Below are 14,454 nucleotides of genomic sequence, written 5' to 3'. Positions count from 1 at the left end.
TAAGACACATGACTTTGGTGTGAGAGACCCGGGTTCGAATCCACTGTGAGACACCAATGTGTCCCTGAGCAAGACACTTAACCCCCTAGTTGCTCCAGAGGTGTGCGACCTCTGACATATATAGCAATTGTAAGTCGCTTTGGATAAAAGCGTCAGCTAAATGAATAAATGTAATGCTAGATTTTTTCAGTAAAACATATAAACCTTTCTGTCAAAAACACATTAGTCACAATGTTTACAAAATAAGGATGCACAATATTTATTGGTATTATATTGTTTTTTGGCCAACAGTAGAAGTGTTTTAGTTGATCAGTATCCATGATTTATATATATATATATATATATATATATATATATATATATATATATATACAAATATCTTTTGCAAATCTCAAAATGAATATCTATTTTTCCATACTGTAAATCAAATAGTTGATGCATAAATTTACTTATTCATTTTTTTTATTAAAATTGAGTTTTTAGTCTTTTTTGGTTGTTCTATTTAGACAAAACAGTATCACATTTAAATACAGACCATGAAAATGGCATTCCTTTTTAATAATTATTTTAATCATAATTTCATATAATTATGTTTAATGGTATGACCACAAATTTTAATAGTGGTGTATCACTATTACACAAGAGCATCATTAAGTTAAGTTGACATTAATGAAAATAACTCCAGGCAGAAGAATTCATAATACACATCTCCCAATCTCTAATTTCTATCTTATTAAACAACTGAATTATTAAACATCTGAATTGATTTGATTTGATGAAGACGTGAAATAATTTTCCTCTCGGCTGCTAAAGACTCTATGGAAACCCCTCTAAAGACTTGTATGAAACCCCAGCCTCTCCCCTGTTTCCTCTTGAGCGAAGTTAGATTGAGAGTAAATCAGATATTTAAAGTCTGCGAGGAGTGTAGTTTCATGTGAAATTACGTAAACCATTCACTCCTGGGGTTCTGCCACACAGCAATGTTTCATTAGCCTCCCACTGCTTCAGAGAGTTTGAGTACCCACAGCAGATGCAGGATGAAATGCACAAACAAGGAGGAGAAACTAATGAAATATGAACTACAGTCTCAAATGTGGTGCTGGAGAAAAGTACAAAGTCAATTCCTGAGCGCTGGAGCTCGGAGCACGACTAAAGAGGTTGGTAGGACACCCGTTAAGAAGTTAATTGTAAACGATGACCCGTGAACGAACGTCGCTTATGCTCGCAAACGCACTCATTGCTGTCTCTCCGAGCATCCGTCTATATGTGTTAATGAAGACTCTGCCAATCTGCTCAACTCTAAAAGCATATTCTACATGTCACCGTTCATGCGCCGCACACCTGCCAGATGCTCTGGCCGTGCCACCAATCTCACGCCGTATGCCAGACACACCAAACCACTTACAACTGTCACACTTCATATTCTTGTACACATATACAGTGCTATTACTCACTGCGTGCGGATGGACGTAGGATCTCCTCTCTTGTCTTGCAGCGGTGAACCTCTCAAGGCAGTCGCACACCTGCTAGAAGCATTGATCCTCCCACTATCACTTCATTTGTTGTATGTATCGCTCTCTTGCTCTTACTCTACTGCTCTTTTACTCTCTCTTCTTTCTTTATGTGTCTCTCACCCTCCCCGTTTGCGCTCTTATGCACCCGTCCCATCCCCTCCCCCGCTCGCTCAAACACTGAGGGCTGTCCATCTGAGCTGTCTGATGGGGCTGTAATTTGCATTCATCGTGCTTTGCCTTAATTAAACGCACACCTCCCCATCACAGACTGTTGCTCAGGCAACCAATTCACTAACAAATGATGTCCTATATCCCATTTAAAAACTGTAATCCTACCTTTACATGCTTTTTAAAACAAATTTCTCTTTGTCTGCTCCTGACATCCGCTCTTGAGCCTCCAGGGGGTTTATGTATAAAAGAGCTTGTTACTCTTAAGTTAAGGATCTATTAAAAGCACTTTGTCACAGAACACTTAGGGAGCGCCGTGGAAAGACGAAGTCTGGGTCCAAGTGCAGGTAAGGATCCATTTTAATGAACAAAAAGGCCAACAAGGCAAAACAAAACAGGTTGAGGAATGGGATACATAAGACAGCAACACAGTGCATGTATCCCCAGAGTTAAACCGCAACTAAAACAAATACAATTAATTACAATTAATTCACCCAGACAGAGTAGCGGGAGTGTGGTGTATAAATAGTCCGTGACAATGGGGAACAGCTGGGAGTGTAATTTGTGACAGGTGTGTGTGATATGCAACAGGTGTGTGGAGTTAGGGGAATGGAGCCCGGGAGGACGGGAGATGGTGACCTCTGGTGGAGAAAGGAAGAACTGCAGAGCCCGGACTCGTGACAGGATCCCTCCTCTAAGGAACGGCTTCCAGACGTTCCCAAGCGCCTATCCAGGGGGATGGCAGAGCGGGGGCGGGGGCGGAAACGGTGGGATGGGGGGGGCAGGTCTGTGTGCTGGAGGGGGACCTAGGGCCTGAGGCAGCGCCGGCGGGATGGAGACCCAGAGCAGAACCAGCGGCCACCACAGCGGTGTGTGGAGCTGCCCCCTTGGAGCGGGTAATGGCGGGCTCCACCACTTCGGGGGGCACATCAACAGACACCGCCGCCTCGAGGGAACTTTGAGTGGACACTGCCGCTTCGGGAGATCTGTGAGCGGGAACCACCGCCTCGGGAGGCTCGTGAGCGGGCACCGCCGCTTCGGCAAAACCTAAAGCAAGCTCCGCCGTCTCGGAGGGAACATCAGCGGGCTCTGCCGCTTCGGGAAGGCCTGTAGTGAGCTCCGCTGCCTCGGAGGAAACATCAGCGGCCTCTGCCGCTTCGGGAAGCCCTGAAGCGAGTTCCGCTGCCTCGGAGACAACATCAGCGGACTCTGCTGCTTTGAAAAGGCCTGAAGTGAGCTCCGCTGCTGCAGAGGGAACATCAGCGGGCTCCACCGATTCGGGAAGGCCTGTAGCGAGCTCCGTGGCCTCGGAGGCAACATCAGCAGACTCCGCCGCTTCGGGAAGCCCTGAAGCGAGCTCCGCTGCCTCGGAGACAACATCAGAGGACTCCGCCGCTTTGAAAAGGCCTGAAGTGAACTTCGTTGCCTCGGAGGGAACAACAGCGGGCTCCGCCGCTTCGGGAAGGCCTAAAGTGAGCTCCGCTGCCTCGGACGGAACATCAGCGGGCTCCGCCACTTCGGGAAGGCCTGAGGTGAGCTCCGCTGCCTCGGGAGGTTCGTGAGCGGGCACCGCCACTTCGGGAAGGCCTAAAGTGCGCTCCGCTGCCTCGGGAGGTTCATGAGCGGGCACCGCCGCTTCGGGAAGGCCTAAAGTGAGCTCCGCTGCCTCGGAGGGAACATCAGCGGGCTCTGCCGCTTTGGGAAGGCCTGAGGTGAGCTCCGCTGCCTCGGGAGGTTCGTGAGCGGGCACCGCCACTTCGGGAAGGCCTAAAGTGCGCTCCGCTGCCTCGGGAGGTTCGTGAGCGGGCACCGCCACTTCAGGAAGGCCTAAAGTGCGCTCCGCTGCCTCGGGAGGTTCATGAGCGGGCACCGCCGCTTCGGGAAGGCCTAAAGTGAGCTCCGCTGCCTCGGGAGGTTCGTGAGCAGGCACCGCCGCTTCGGGAGGATTGTGAACGGGCACTGCCACCTCAGGAGGATCGTGAGCGGGCACCGCCTCTTCGGAAGCCGTGTGAGCGGGTAACGCCACCTCAGGAGGATCATGAGCGAGCACAGCCGCTTCGGGAGGATCGTGAGCGGACACCGCCGCTTCGAAGCCTTGTGAGTGGGCAACGCAACCTCAAGAGGATCGAGAGCGGGCACCGCCGCCTCGGGAGGAACGTGTCCCGGCACGGTCGCCTCGGGAGGACCACAAGCAAACCACGCCGCTCGCACCGACATCAGCGGGGGATCCTGCACACTGAATTCTGTCACGGAACACCAGCGCCGTGGAAAGACGAAGTCTGGGTCCAAGTGCAGGTAAGGATCAATTTTAATGAACAAAAAGGCCAACAAGGCAAAGCAAAACAGGTTGAGGAATGGGATACATAAGACAGCAACACAGTGCATGTATCCCCAGAGTTAAACCGCAACTACAACAAATACAATTAATTACAATTAATTCACCCAGACAGAGCAGTGGGAGTGTGGTGTATAAATAGTCCATGACAATGGGGAACAGCTGGGAGTGTAATTTGTGACAGGTGTGTGTGATATGCGACAGGTGTGTGGAGTTAGGGGAATGGAGTCCGGGAGGACGGGAGATGGCGACCTCTGGTGGAGAAAGGAAGAACTGCAGAGCCCGGACTCGTGATACGCTTAATGTAAAGGAAGTGGATTAGATGAAGGAATGGGAAGCCATGGAAAGAGTGGTAATTTACTTATAAATATAATATGGAAGTTAAATATAGGAAGTATCTTGACAGAGCGTCCCGGCTTGTCACATCAGAGGGGTGATGGCACACATGGTCCAAAGATGGAACAATTAAAGGGATAGTTCAGCCAAAATGTAAAATTCTGAATCATTTACTAATTTCAATTATATATGATGTCCTTTCTTCAATACAATACACAAAAAAGATAATGCACATATGCATAATGTAATGTGTGAATCTAAAATAGGCTATGGAATAATCATTATTTTATTTGTAATGTTTTTGAAAGAAGACTCTTATGCTCACCAAGGCTGCTTTTGAAAAATTCAGTAAAAACAACAATCAAAAGAACTATTTCCTATCTTAATATATTTTAAAATGTAATTTACTCCTACAACGGCTAAGCTGAATTTTCAGCGGTTTTCAGTCTTTAGTCCTGAGTGCCACATGATCCTTCAGATATCAATCGAATATCCTGATTTGGTAGCCTACTCAGCAAATTATAGGCCTGCATAAAGATTGATATAATAAATTAAAAATAATGCCATAGGTATATATATATCATAAAATTTGGCCAATAATGTTCTATATTCCAATTATGAGCTATGATCTGATCCACTGAAAAGACCTATTAAAAGAATGATTTGTCTCCAAAAAAAAATCATATTTGGCTAAAAAGAATGATTTATTCACAAACGGAGATAACCCCACTAAAGAGCACTTTAAATACAGCACACAAGATGTTTGAAATACTTTATGATACTCATTTTTTTGTCCCCCATATTTTTTTATGACAGCCAAAACCCTATTTATAAGAGTGGCCAGGATATTTAAAAAAAAAAACATCTTTTATGTTCCACAGAAGAAAGTAAGTCATACAGACTTTGAACAACATGAGGCTGAACTGAAAACCCATTTTTAGTGAACTGTTTCTTTAAGATGCTCCTATAAACACGTCATGTAACTGAGTCAAATAAGCTCAGCTAAACACACAGACAGCACCGCGCTGTTTTAGACGTCTGCAAACACAACACATGTGTACCGTATGACAGCAAAATACTGCTGTCCACAGCATAACTCAAAGAGATAATGCAGGATTAGAAGGAAATCTTCTACCCCTCTGAGAGACGTGTTTTGTAGTAATCAGTGAGCATAATCTGCTGGCCTTGGAAAGCTGAAAACACACGGCTCATGTACAACTTCCCATTCAGAGAATAAAGAAGATCACGTTAAACTGGAAGAGCTGTTATTAGAATATGAATAAGATGTTGAAGATGGCAGATAAAAAGACAACATATAAATCAAAAACAATTTTTCAAGTTATTTCATTGTAAGTTGTCTGTTTTAAGAGATTTATTTAATTCATATTTTATTGAAAAATAAAAAAGGAAACAATGTAAATGATATTCCTTACCGAATGTAATTTTCTGTCAGGGTATTGCTCTTTGGGACATTCCACATCCTATATTTTAACGTCCAGTGCTTTTTATGGAAGGGCATCTTACTTTACGAGACCTCATCTGACTGCTCTGTGTATTTCACAAAGAATTTCTAAAAAAAAGTCTAAATCTATTGCATTTTTCCCTCCTAATCCACACCCAGGTTAAATGTGTCATCCCACACTGAGTGCTGTCTTTCAAACTGCCCAGAAGCTGTCATGCTCATATCTGATCTCTAACTCTCCCTGATAACTTAAACCTCTTCTAATGGTGGCCGTTGAGCCTCGCAGGTGTTCAGCATCTCCATCTGTCCTCCATCTGAGATGTGGAGAACAGCACAAAAAAAATGATCTTAAAACAGAGATCAGTTAGTAAGTCTAGACAACAGCCTGAGAGAAAAAGTTGTTTTTCTGCCATAAAATAGATCCTGTTCCTGTCTCAGTATCTGTCTTTAGGGAAACAAAGACAAAACCACAAAAGCAGAGTGACTCAGACTAAAGATATATTTGGCACATTAAAATTGTAAACTGAATCACATAGACCACAAGATCTAAAAACGATGCTTGGTTTTGTGTGTAGGTGGGATTTAGGTGCTTTTGAATGTGTTAAACTCTTACAGCAGCATTACTAATACAGACTAATAAAGGCTTACTAAAGACTCTTCCTCCTGAAATGCATGCCTGCATACTCCAAGAATATTAATATATTCAAATGATAATCCAAAATGCCTTAGAATATATGAATAATAATGTGACAACCCTAACTTAAGCACAGGGGAGGAGGAAAATCTCGAAGGAGTTCGCTCTGTTGCTCTCTTTCTCTCATTTGGCACAAAAAAGCCAGAGTGAGAGAGTTTCAGGAAAAGTAATTTTGACTGTAATATCACTCCATTGTACAATGTACATCGTTGATTATAGTCTTGATTTTTATGCTTTGCAAACATTGTTGTTGTAAATTTTGCAGATACAATCACCAACAGAATGTTACTTATGTTTCTGACATAGATTTTGCAACGTGATCTCATGATAATTCGTATGTATTTTATGTAAAATGTGGTTCTAGAAAACGTACATTTACTTATGTTTTTACAGGCACTAAACGTACAATACTGACGTATTTTCAGCATTTAAATGTACAATACTGACGTATTGACAACACCTAAAAATGAATCCTAATGAATATTGAAATTGCGGCATTAATTTTATTATTATTGTTGTTGTTTTTTAGTTTTCATATCAATGACCTTATGTTTTCAATTGCATTATTAAATTGTTTACTTGTTTACTTACTCGCTTTTTACAAATTCAAATGTTGACGCTTCAAACGACAGGTTTTACGGCAGGATAATCGAACGCTCATTGGCTCTTGCTTGCATTCGTCACAGATTGTGACATGCCATGTTTCTGGTGAGGTGTGTTTGAATGATGCGCGTGCGCCTTCATGGAGTGGATCGGGAAAATAATCTGGATAATATTTTCAGTGATTAACAACATAAATTCTGCTCTGAACCTCACAAACCTTCTGTATTCTGCTAGAGAGGACTGTGACTGCAACGCATCGCCATTAGGATTACTTTGGGTACTGATTTTGACATTTTTGCAATTAATAATTGTAATTGCATTTATCTGTCTGTCTTGTTTTTCTTATACTGTACAGAAATAGTTATGGTTAGGTTTAGAGGTAGGAGTGGGATTAGCGTCTATAAAAATATTTTTAATGCTATATTGTTACTAAAATGGTCATTTCCATGCATATTTCCATGTAAATTACGTTTTATAACCTTTTATATTCGCTATAAAATGGGTAGGTTAAGGATTGGGGGTTGGTTAAGGGGGCTTAAAATCAAAATCGCTTATTGATAAAATTATGAAAATACATATTTGCTATAAAATGGGTGGGTTTAGGTTAGTGCTGTCAAATGATTAATCGCGATGAATCGCATCCAAAATAAAACTCTTTGTTTACATAATATATGTATGTGTATTGTGTTTATTCATTATGTATATATAAATACACACAAATACAGTATATATTTTGAAACTATTTATATGTACATACATTTATATTATTATATTTTATATTTTATATAAATATATTTCATATATAAACATATATATATATATATACAAATATTTTTCTTGTTTGCATTTGCATGTTTGCATTTATATATACATAATAAATATACACAGTATACACACATATTATGTCAACAAAATATTTTTTCTTTGGACGCAATTAATCGTTTGACAGCACTAGTTTATGTTTGGGGGTAGGTTTACAGGTCTACAAATCTAAATCGCTTATTGATAAAATTATACAAATGCATATTCGCTAAAAAATGGGTAAGTTTAGGTTTGGGGGTAGGTTAAGGGGTCTAAAAATCTAAATCGCTTATTGATAAAATGATAAAAAGGCATAATGATATGAATATCTTAATGATATAAAAGATACATAAATATTTTACATTATTAGCTAAAAATACGTAGCGATTTGCACATTCTAAACGTTGAAATATATCTAAATTGTACGTTTTAGCATCAATAAAAACATATAAAAATGTACGTTCTGTGCTTGTAAATGTTACGTATTAATGCCTACGTATCAACAATGAGACCAGGCTGGATTTTGTCATAATTTTGTCCAAACTTCACAAACTACTTGTAATCTTTGAAGCATCAGTTATAATGGATTGAAAATAATTAATAAATCAGGTTTGCACACTGTGTCCAAATTTTCAAGCCAAAGTCTGATAAAATAAACCCCTGATCAACAAAACCAAACTAAACTAAAGCAAACCCCTGAACAACAAAACAAAAATAAAGATGTGAACAACTGAACTTTGTCGAAATTACAAGAACTACTTCTAATAATCTTAAGTATCAAATATAATGGATTGAACATTAAAAACAAATCACTTTTGCACATTGTCTTTATTTATAAGCCAATGCCTGTTTATGCTGAACAGTTTTAACTGAACTGTCATAGGCTTAAAGCTTAAATTAACAAAACAGAAACAAAACTAAAGCCCTGAATAACACAAACCAAACCAAAACACAGCCACAAAACTCATCTGCATATATTTTAGGACAAATTAATGCAGCATAACCTCAGCAGACCCCATGCTCTCTATCACTTCCCCTACTCCAGTTCCCTTATGCATTTGTGAAGAAAACATTACTCAGATTAGCACTAGCTCCATCGAAGCCAAACTGAGTCATGTTCAAAACATTTACACAACAGGATCACAACTGCTGCCACTGACCTCATGTCCTGTGTGGGTGGTTAGCTTTAAAAAAAAAAAAAAACCTCCCCATTCCCAACAGAAGCAATGCATCTCACCTCTATACAATTTGCATGAGCCCGCTGTTGGATAAGTCCGATGATGGGTTTTAAGTTTTAGCCATAATATAAACTGTGGTCTAGTAATGTGTGTTCATAGAGGGGCAGGATGACAAGTGCATCACATGATGCAGTGACATGTTTTCATCCTCTCAGGGGCAGAATGATGTAACTCATGAAGGCCTGATACTGTGTGACCAGGAAACGACCTCTAGAAACACACAGGATTTAAAGGTTGACATGGAAACACCCTTTGGGAAGACAACACCCATTTATGTTGGACTCCACCCACCAAATGAGCAGGTGCAGCCAGCCTATGTACTTCATTACCTATAAACATTGATTTTCCTTTAACAAAGTGGCTAGTATATATAAGCCTACTGTATGTTGTTAATCCCCCCAAAGCAACATGGAGACATCAATCACATCTATTCACTTCCAATCCACAGCAAGATTTAGGATTTACGATAAAGAAATAAAAAGGCAAGATGTCCTTCACCTATTCTATTTGATCTCCTGTATTGCTTCAGGATAATTCACACAAATGAGGCGAGATGGGATTTTCTCAAGCGGTTTTGCTTCAAGATCATGAAATTATATGGACATCAAGTGGAAAACATGGCAATATTATTACAAATTAAACTGCTTTCTTTTTTAATATATTTTATTAAATTAAAAAATTATTTATTTTAAATAAATATGTTTATATAGGCTAAAGTATATATACACACACACACACACACACATTTTTCAATTACATATATATTTTATGTTTCTAAATGTCTGCTGAGTTGCAATTTTCATGCTCCAATAATTCCCCAGTATTTCAACAAAACAAACCATCTCCATGTTCATCCTCGCTGCATGTGAAACTGCATTTAAATGTAGTCTGACTCATAATTTCTTTGTGTAGTTCGGTTCATGGTTTTTGAGTATGAGTGCATCTCACACAACCTATCCATGGCATCTGTCTAATTTATCTAGTTCCATCATGTGACACATGAATTCGCTCTAAAATACCCATAGTATTTTAAAAAAGTTTTGCAAATATCCTAAGCGTGCATAATTATATTGCATTTTCTGGCTTATATTTGTCATTGTTTCTCCTGATGAACCACCAGTTGAGAGTCACCGGGTTAAACCATTCACATAATTACTAAACAGACCACTGTCACAACTGAGCAGTTATTAATATCTTATTTTTTGCAAAAAGAGAATGTGAACTCCAGAGCATGACTCAGAGCTTCTCTCAGCTGGGGAGAGAGAGAGAGAGAGAGAGCAAATGAGGTGTCTGATGAACCCACGAACCCAAAGCACCATTTACAGCAATTAAAGTCTCCCCTTCTTTCCCTGGCTCAGAGGATGAGAAACTAAATGACCCGCCTCAGGAGGACACAGATGGGGAACAGCTATACATTACCTGCCCCCAGCTGGCCCTGCTAAAAACTCAAGGAGCAGCATCTGAGATGAACTCCTAATTCCTTCATGTTGACAACAACTATTTAAAAATACATTATGCAACTCATTCAGAGATTTAAATTCTGAATTCTGCAAACATCTCTTTTGATACAAACTGTCTGGACTACTCTAAGAGGACCTATTCAAAAGAAAACTGGAAAAAGTACAAACCTATCAGGTTACTGCAGAAGGTTCCTGTAACAGCAGAAAATTTAAGAAAGGCTCCAGAGGGTGACAGTAAGAAGGGAGTCTGAGGCGAGCACAGGTTGCTGCTCTGATATTAAACTGGCTACTATTGACACTGACATTCCTCAACCTACCAAGGCCAGAAGCAGCAACAGCATCCTGGGGATCCAAGCAGTTTTGTGGGACCTTTATCCATGTCCCACAAATATCATATATATATATATATATATATATATATATATATGTTTTTTTTTCTTCTAAATAATTGTTATACATTTAAATTTCTTAATATATATTCCAATTCCAATTCTCACCATTTACAAACAATTAACTATGAATTTTGTCACAATGAACTGCTAATTGGCTGCCTATTAATAGTTAGTAAGGTAGTTCTTAAATTTAGGTAGGATTAGGTATGTAGAATATGGTCATGCAGAATATGTGCTTTATATGTACTAAACCAATATGTTATTAATAGACATTTTAATAAGCAACTAGTTAATAGTGAGAATTGGTCAATGTTACCAAGAACTTTTACCCTGTGTTCTTTTAAGAAACAGCCCTCACTATACTGAAGAATAAACTTTCATTTATATTTTTGTATTTATAAAAAAATGTAAATATTTTATAAGTGACTGTGTGTATTTTTTTTTTAGAAAAATATCACCATAATGCTGTATATATTACCACAAGTTCTTTTAAGAAACCCCAGCACTCATTATAGCATATTTACATTAAAAAATCAGAAATTCAAATGAATTTTTTTCATCTTAGTTGTCCAAACGTGACCACCACAACTAGCTCTTTCTGTGGGTACAGCTAATGCCCTCCACTAGCTGTGCCTACTCAGTCTGTAATGGGTCAGATGAGTGTCTGCCTGCTAGAACCTCCAGAAGTGAGCTTGGACTGAGCTTTGATGCGTGGCACACCAATCTGACAAGCCTCTCATCTCCCCATGTCTCTGCCATCAGAACACCCCATGGTGCTTCTGGTCCTGAAGGTATTTTGATGGAATTAACCCAAATGGGCAGCTTCAGTTTGAGGAGTGGGAACTTGTACATCACAGCATGCTCGGGTCTAATATTTTTATGAGTGCTGATATCCACACTGATAAACTAGCTGCTTTCCCTGAGGCCCAGGCTATTCTCATTTCACTTTAACTACTCCTCTATAGAGATCTCAGCATGAGTTGAAAAAGCAAAAAAAGAGTGGTGTGGATATATCTGTCTTTTCTGGAATTTTAGCAAATTTGCTAAATCTTTTTACAAAACAGCTACTGGGAAAATATGATACCTTATCCAATGGAAATAGAGCAAAAAGCTTAAATGGGTATTAGAGTTATTGCCTGTACAAATGTTGAAGAAGCTTGGAGAAATGCTGACTAGGTCTTTACTAATGCTCATCATAAATTTAAATGCCATTCATTTTTTAACAAAATACTTGTGACTCAAAACTGTGAGTCAATGAATCTTCTGCCTCAAACTGTGACAATATTGCATAATCACATTTTTATGACCTATGGGAGCATATTCAAGCATCCCTTGACTATTGCTGCTCTCCATCAACCATACAAATGCACATGCTTCAGTTAACGTTACTATGCTTTTAAAAAAGTGCTCATCCTTCACACTGAAGTTCATGCTTATTCCTATACTCTGTTACTATAAAGCTACTGTATAGAAAACTGTCACTATGCCACAAAAGGTGTGTGTGTGTGTGTGTGTATGTATGAAGAATGATGACCTATCTTCTCATTGTTAAAGGCTTTCTCTGACCATCTGATAACAGTCATTATACACAGCTTATTATTGTGACAGAGATACAGATTAAACATGCAGACAAGCATCTTTACTAAATCAATTAATCACCCAACGGGAATATGTGATGAATAGAAGATACAGTAAGACTTCATCAAAGTGTATTCATCATAAAAGAGCTTTGTCATACACTTAACAGGTTTCCAAATATGCACATTTCTGCAAATGTTGTTTTTAATACGCATTTTGTGTACCGTGTGATTTTGATGGGTTTCCATTTATAAATGTTGTCTCAGAGAATCAGGGACTAGCTTGTCACATTGTTGCTATATTTAGTCAGACAGTTGCATGTAAGAGACACACAGAGACAGTCTGGGCTGATTAAGTTTGACAGCTCTCTCCTCCCTTCTCCTTGAAATTCTAGCCGATAGATTCCCATAAACACACACACAGATACAGGAGTGTGAAAGATCAAGCAAACTCACCTGTATGCGGTTCTTGTGCATGCATACTGTGAAAAACTAAACAAATAGTCCTAAACTAGAACAAAGCCTACTTCTTTGCTCTACAACTATGAACTGTGGCGGCGCACAGAGTCTGGTAAAGAAAGAATATCACACAGGCAGTTCTCAAACATCTCAGGAGCATCATTACACAGACAAAAGAGAAACATTCTGCTTCTCTGAGACTCATTAGGAAGAAGTGAAGGTATAGTTCTGAATGTCACTGCAAACTTGTATGATTTTGGTTCTATGGTACACAAAAGGAAATTTATACAAATGTTCAAGCTGCTCTATTCCATACATGAATGTACAGTATACAGGGACTTGGGTTGTCGAATATAAAAAAGGTACTGCTATTTTCACTAGGTACTAAGTAACAACTTTGACATTAGTGATATGAAGATTAGAAGACACACAACTCTTGGAGAAATCTGCACAGCCACTAGAGGGCAGATGACTTCATGCAATTGCACCCAAAATTTAAATGATAAATCAATAATATCAGTACTGATGTCTTTATTAAATATAAAGTGCAAATGTTGTGTGATTTTCTTTAGATAAAATGGGTAATTTCATTAATAATAAATAAACAGCAAATTGGAATCAGAAGTAGTAGCCAGTTCATGTCTTGCACAACCAACATTGCATTCATGTCCAAATTATCACATTTATGAGTAGAACACACATGAACGGCAAGAAACACATGAAACATGCAAAAACATACCTAATGCACATTTTTCATCATTCTAGAAGTAGAGTAAAAAAATATATATTTTTATTTTTTTGTAGAAAAGGTATATTGGCATCTTGCTCTAAACCAAGTGATTTAAATGCACGTGATGACATGCAGTGATTCTGATGACAAATACAAACTTCCCAGGAGGACTTGAATGTACCATAATTGCCAAAACAGGGCTAAATAAACAACAGCCTAGTACGGTAAAAAACAATCCACCAATGTCTATGTATGATTGTGTGCGGCTGCTTGCACCGGTGGACATCGCTCTACTCTATTGATCTCATCAGACACAACCTGTTTCCCAACAGGCTATCTGGGACAGAAGGACATTGTGTGCTCTTAATGGCTCATTGTATTATTTTAAACCAGCCTCTGTATATCTCTGTCTCGTTTAATAATGCCAGACAGAACTCAGCTCAACATCGGTTAGACAAACGTGCTCAATTATATAAAGCAAAATAGGACACTATGCAGCATACTTCCAGAGGAAAAGATCGACTTCGACTTAAAACAGAAAGTCTGAGGAAACCACGTCTCTCCTCTCTGTGACACCTGCACTTTGTGATGAAAGAAGAGTAAAATTAACTGTTATCACTCCGTACTGACATGACATATTTCTGCACTTTTTTCAGAGATACTTTATCAAAGCCAGGGATGTCTC

At 39.4% G+C, this 14,454-nt stretch overlaps 1 protein-coding gene across 3 annotated transcripts in view; it reads right to left on the bottom strand.

The window, feature by feature from the left end:
* The window catches only part of LOC306859313 (rap1 GTPase-activating protein 1-like), a 72,554-nt gene that overhangs the window by 43,838 nt on the left and 14,262 nt on the right, over positions 1–14,454 (bottom strand). The window contains exon 1 of one of the 3 annotated variants that reach the window (XM_079400299.1): positions 1,455–1,625. The exons of the other annotated variants lie outside the window; for them this stretch is intronic. The gene's annotated coding sequence lies outside the window, so the exon portion shown is untranslated. Of the gene's footprint in view, positions 1–1,454; positions 1,626–14,454 lie in introns of those variants that run through there. 3 annotated transcript variants of the gene reach the window in all.

Source organism: Barbus barbus, assembly GCF_936440315.1.
Source record: "Barbus barbus genome assembly, chromosome: 40".
Taxonomy (NCBI): domain Eukaryota; kingdom Metazoa; phylum Chordata; class Actinopteri; order Cypriniformes; family Cyprinidae; genus Barbus; species Barbus barbus.
This window is presented reverse-complemented; position numbering and strand designations above follow the sequence as displayed.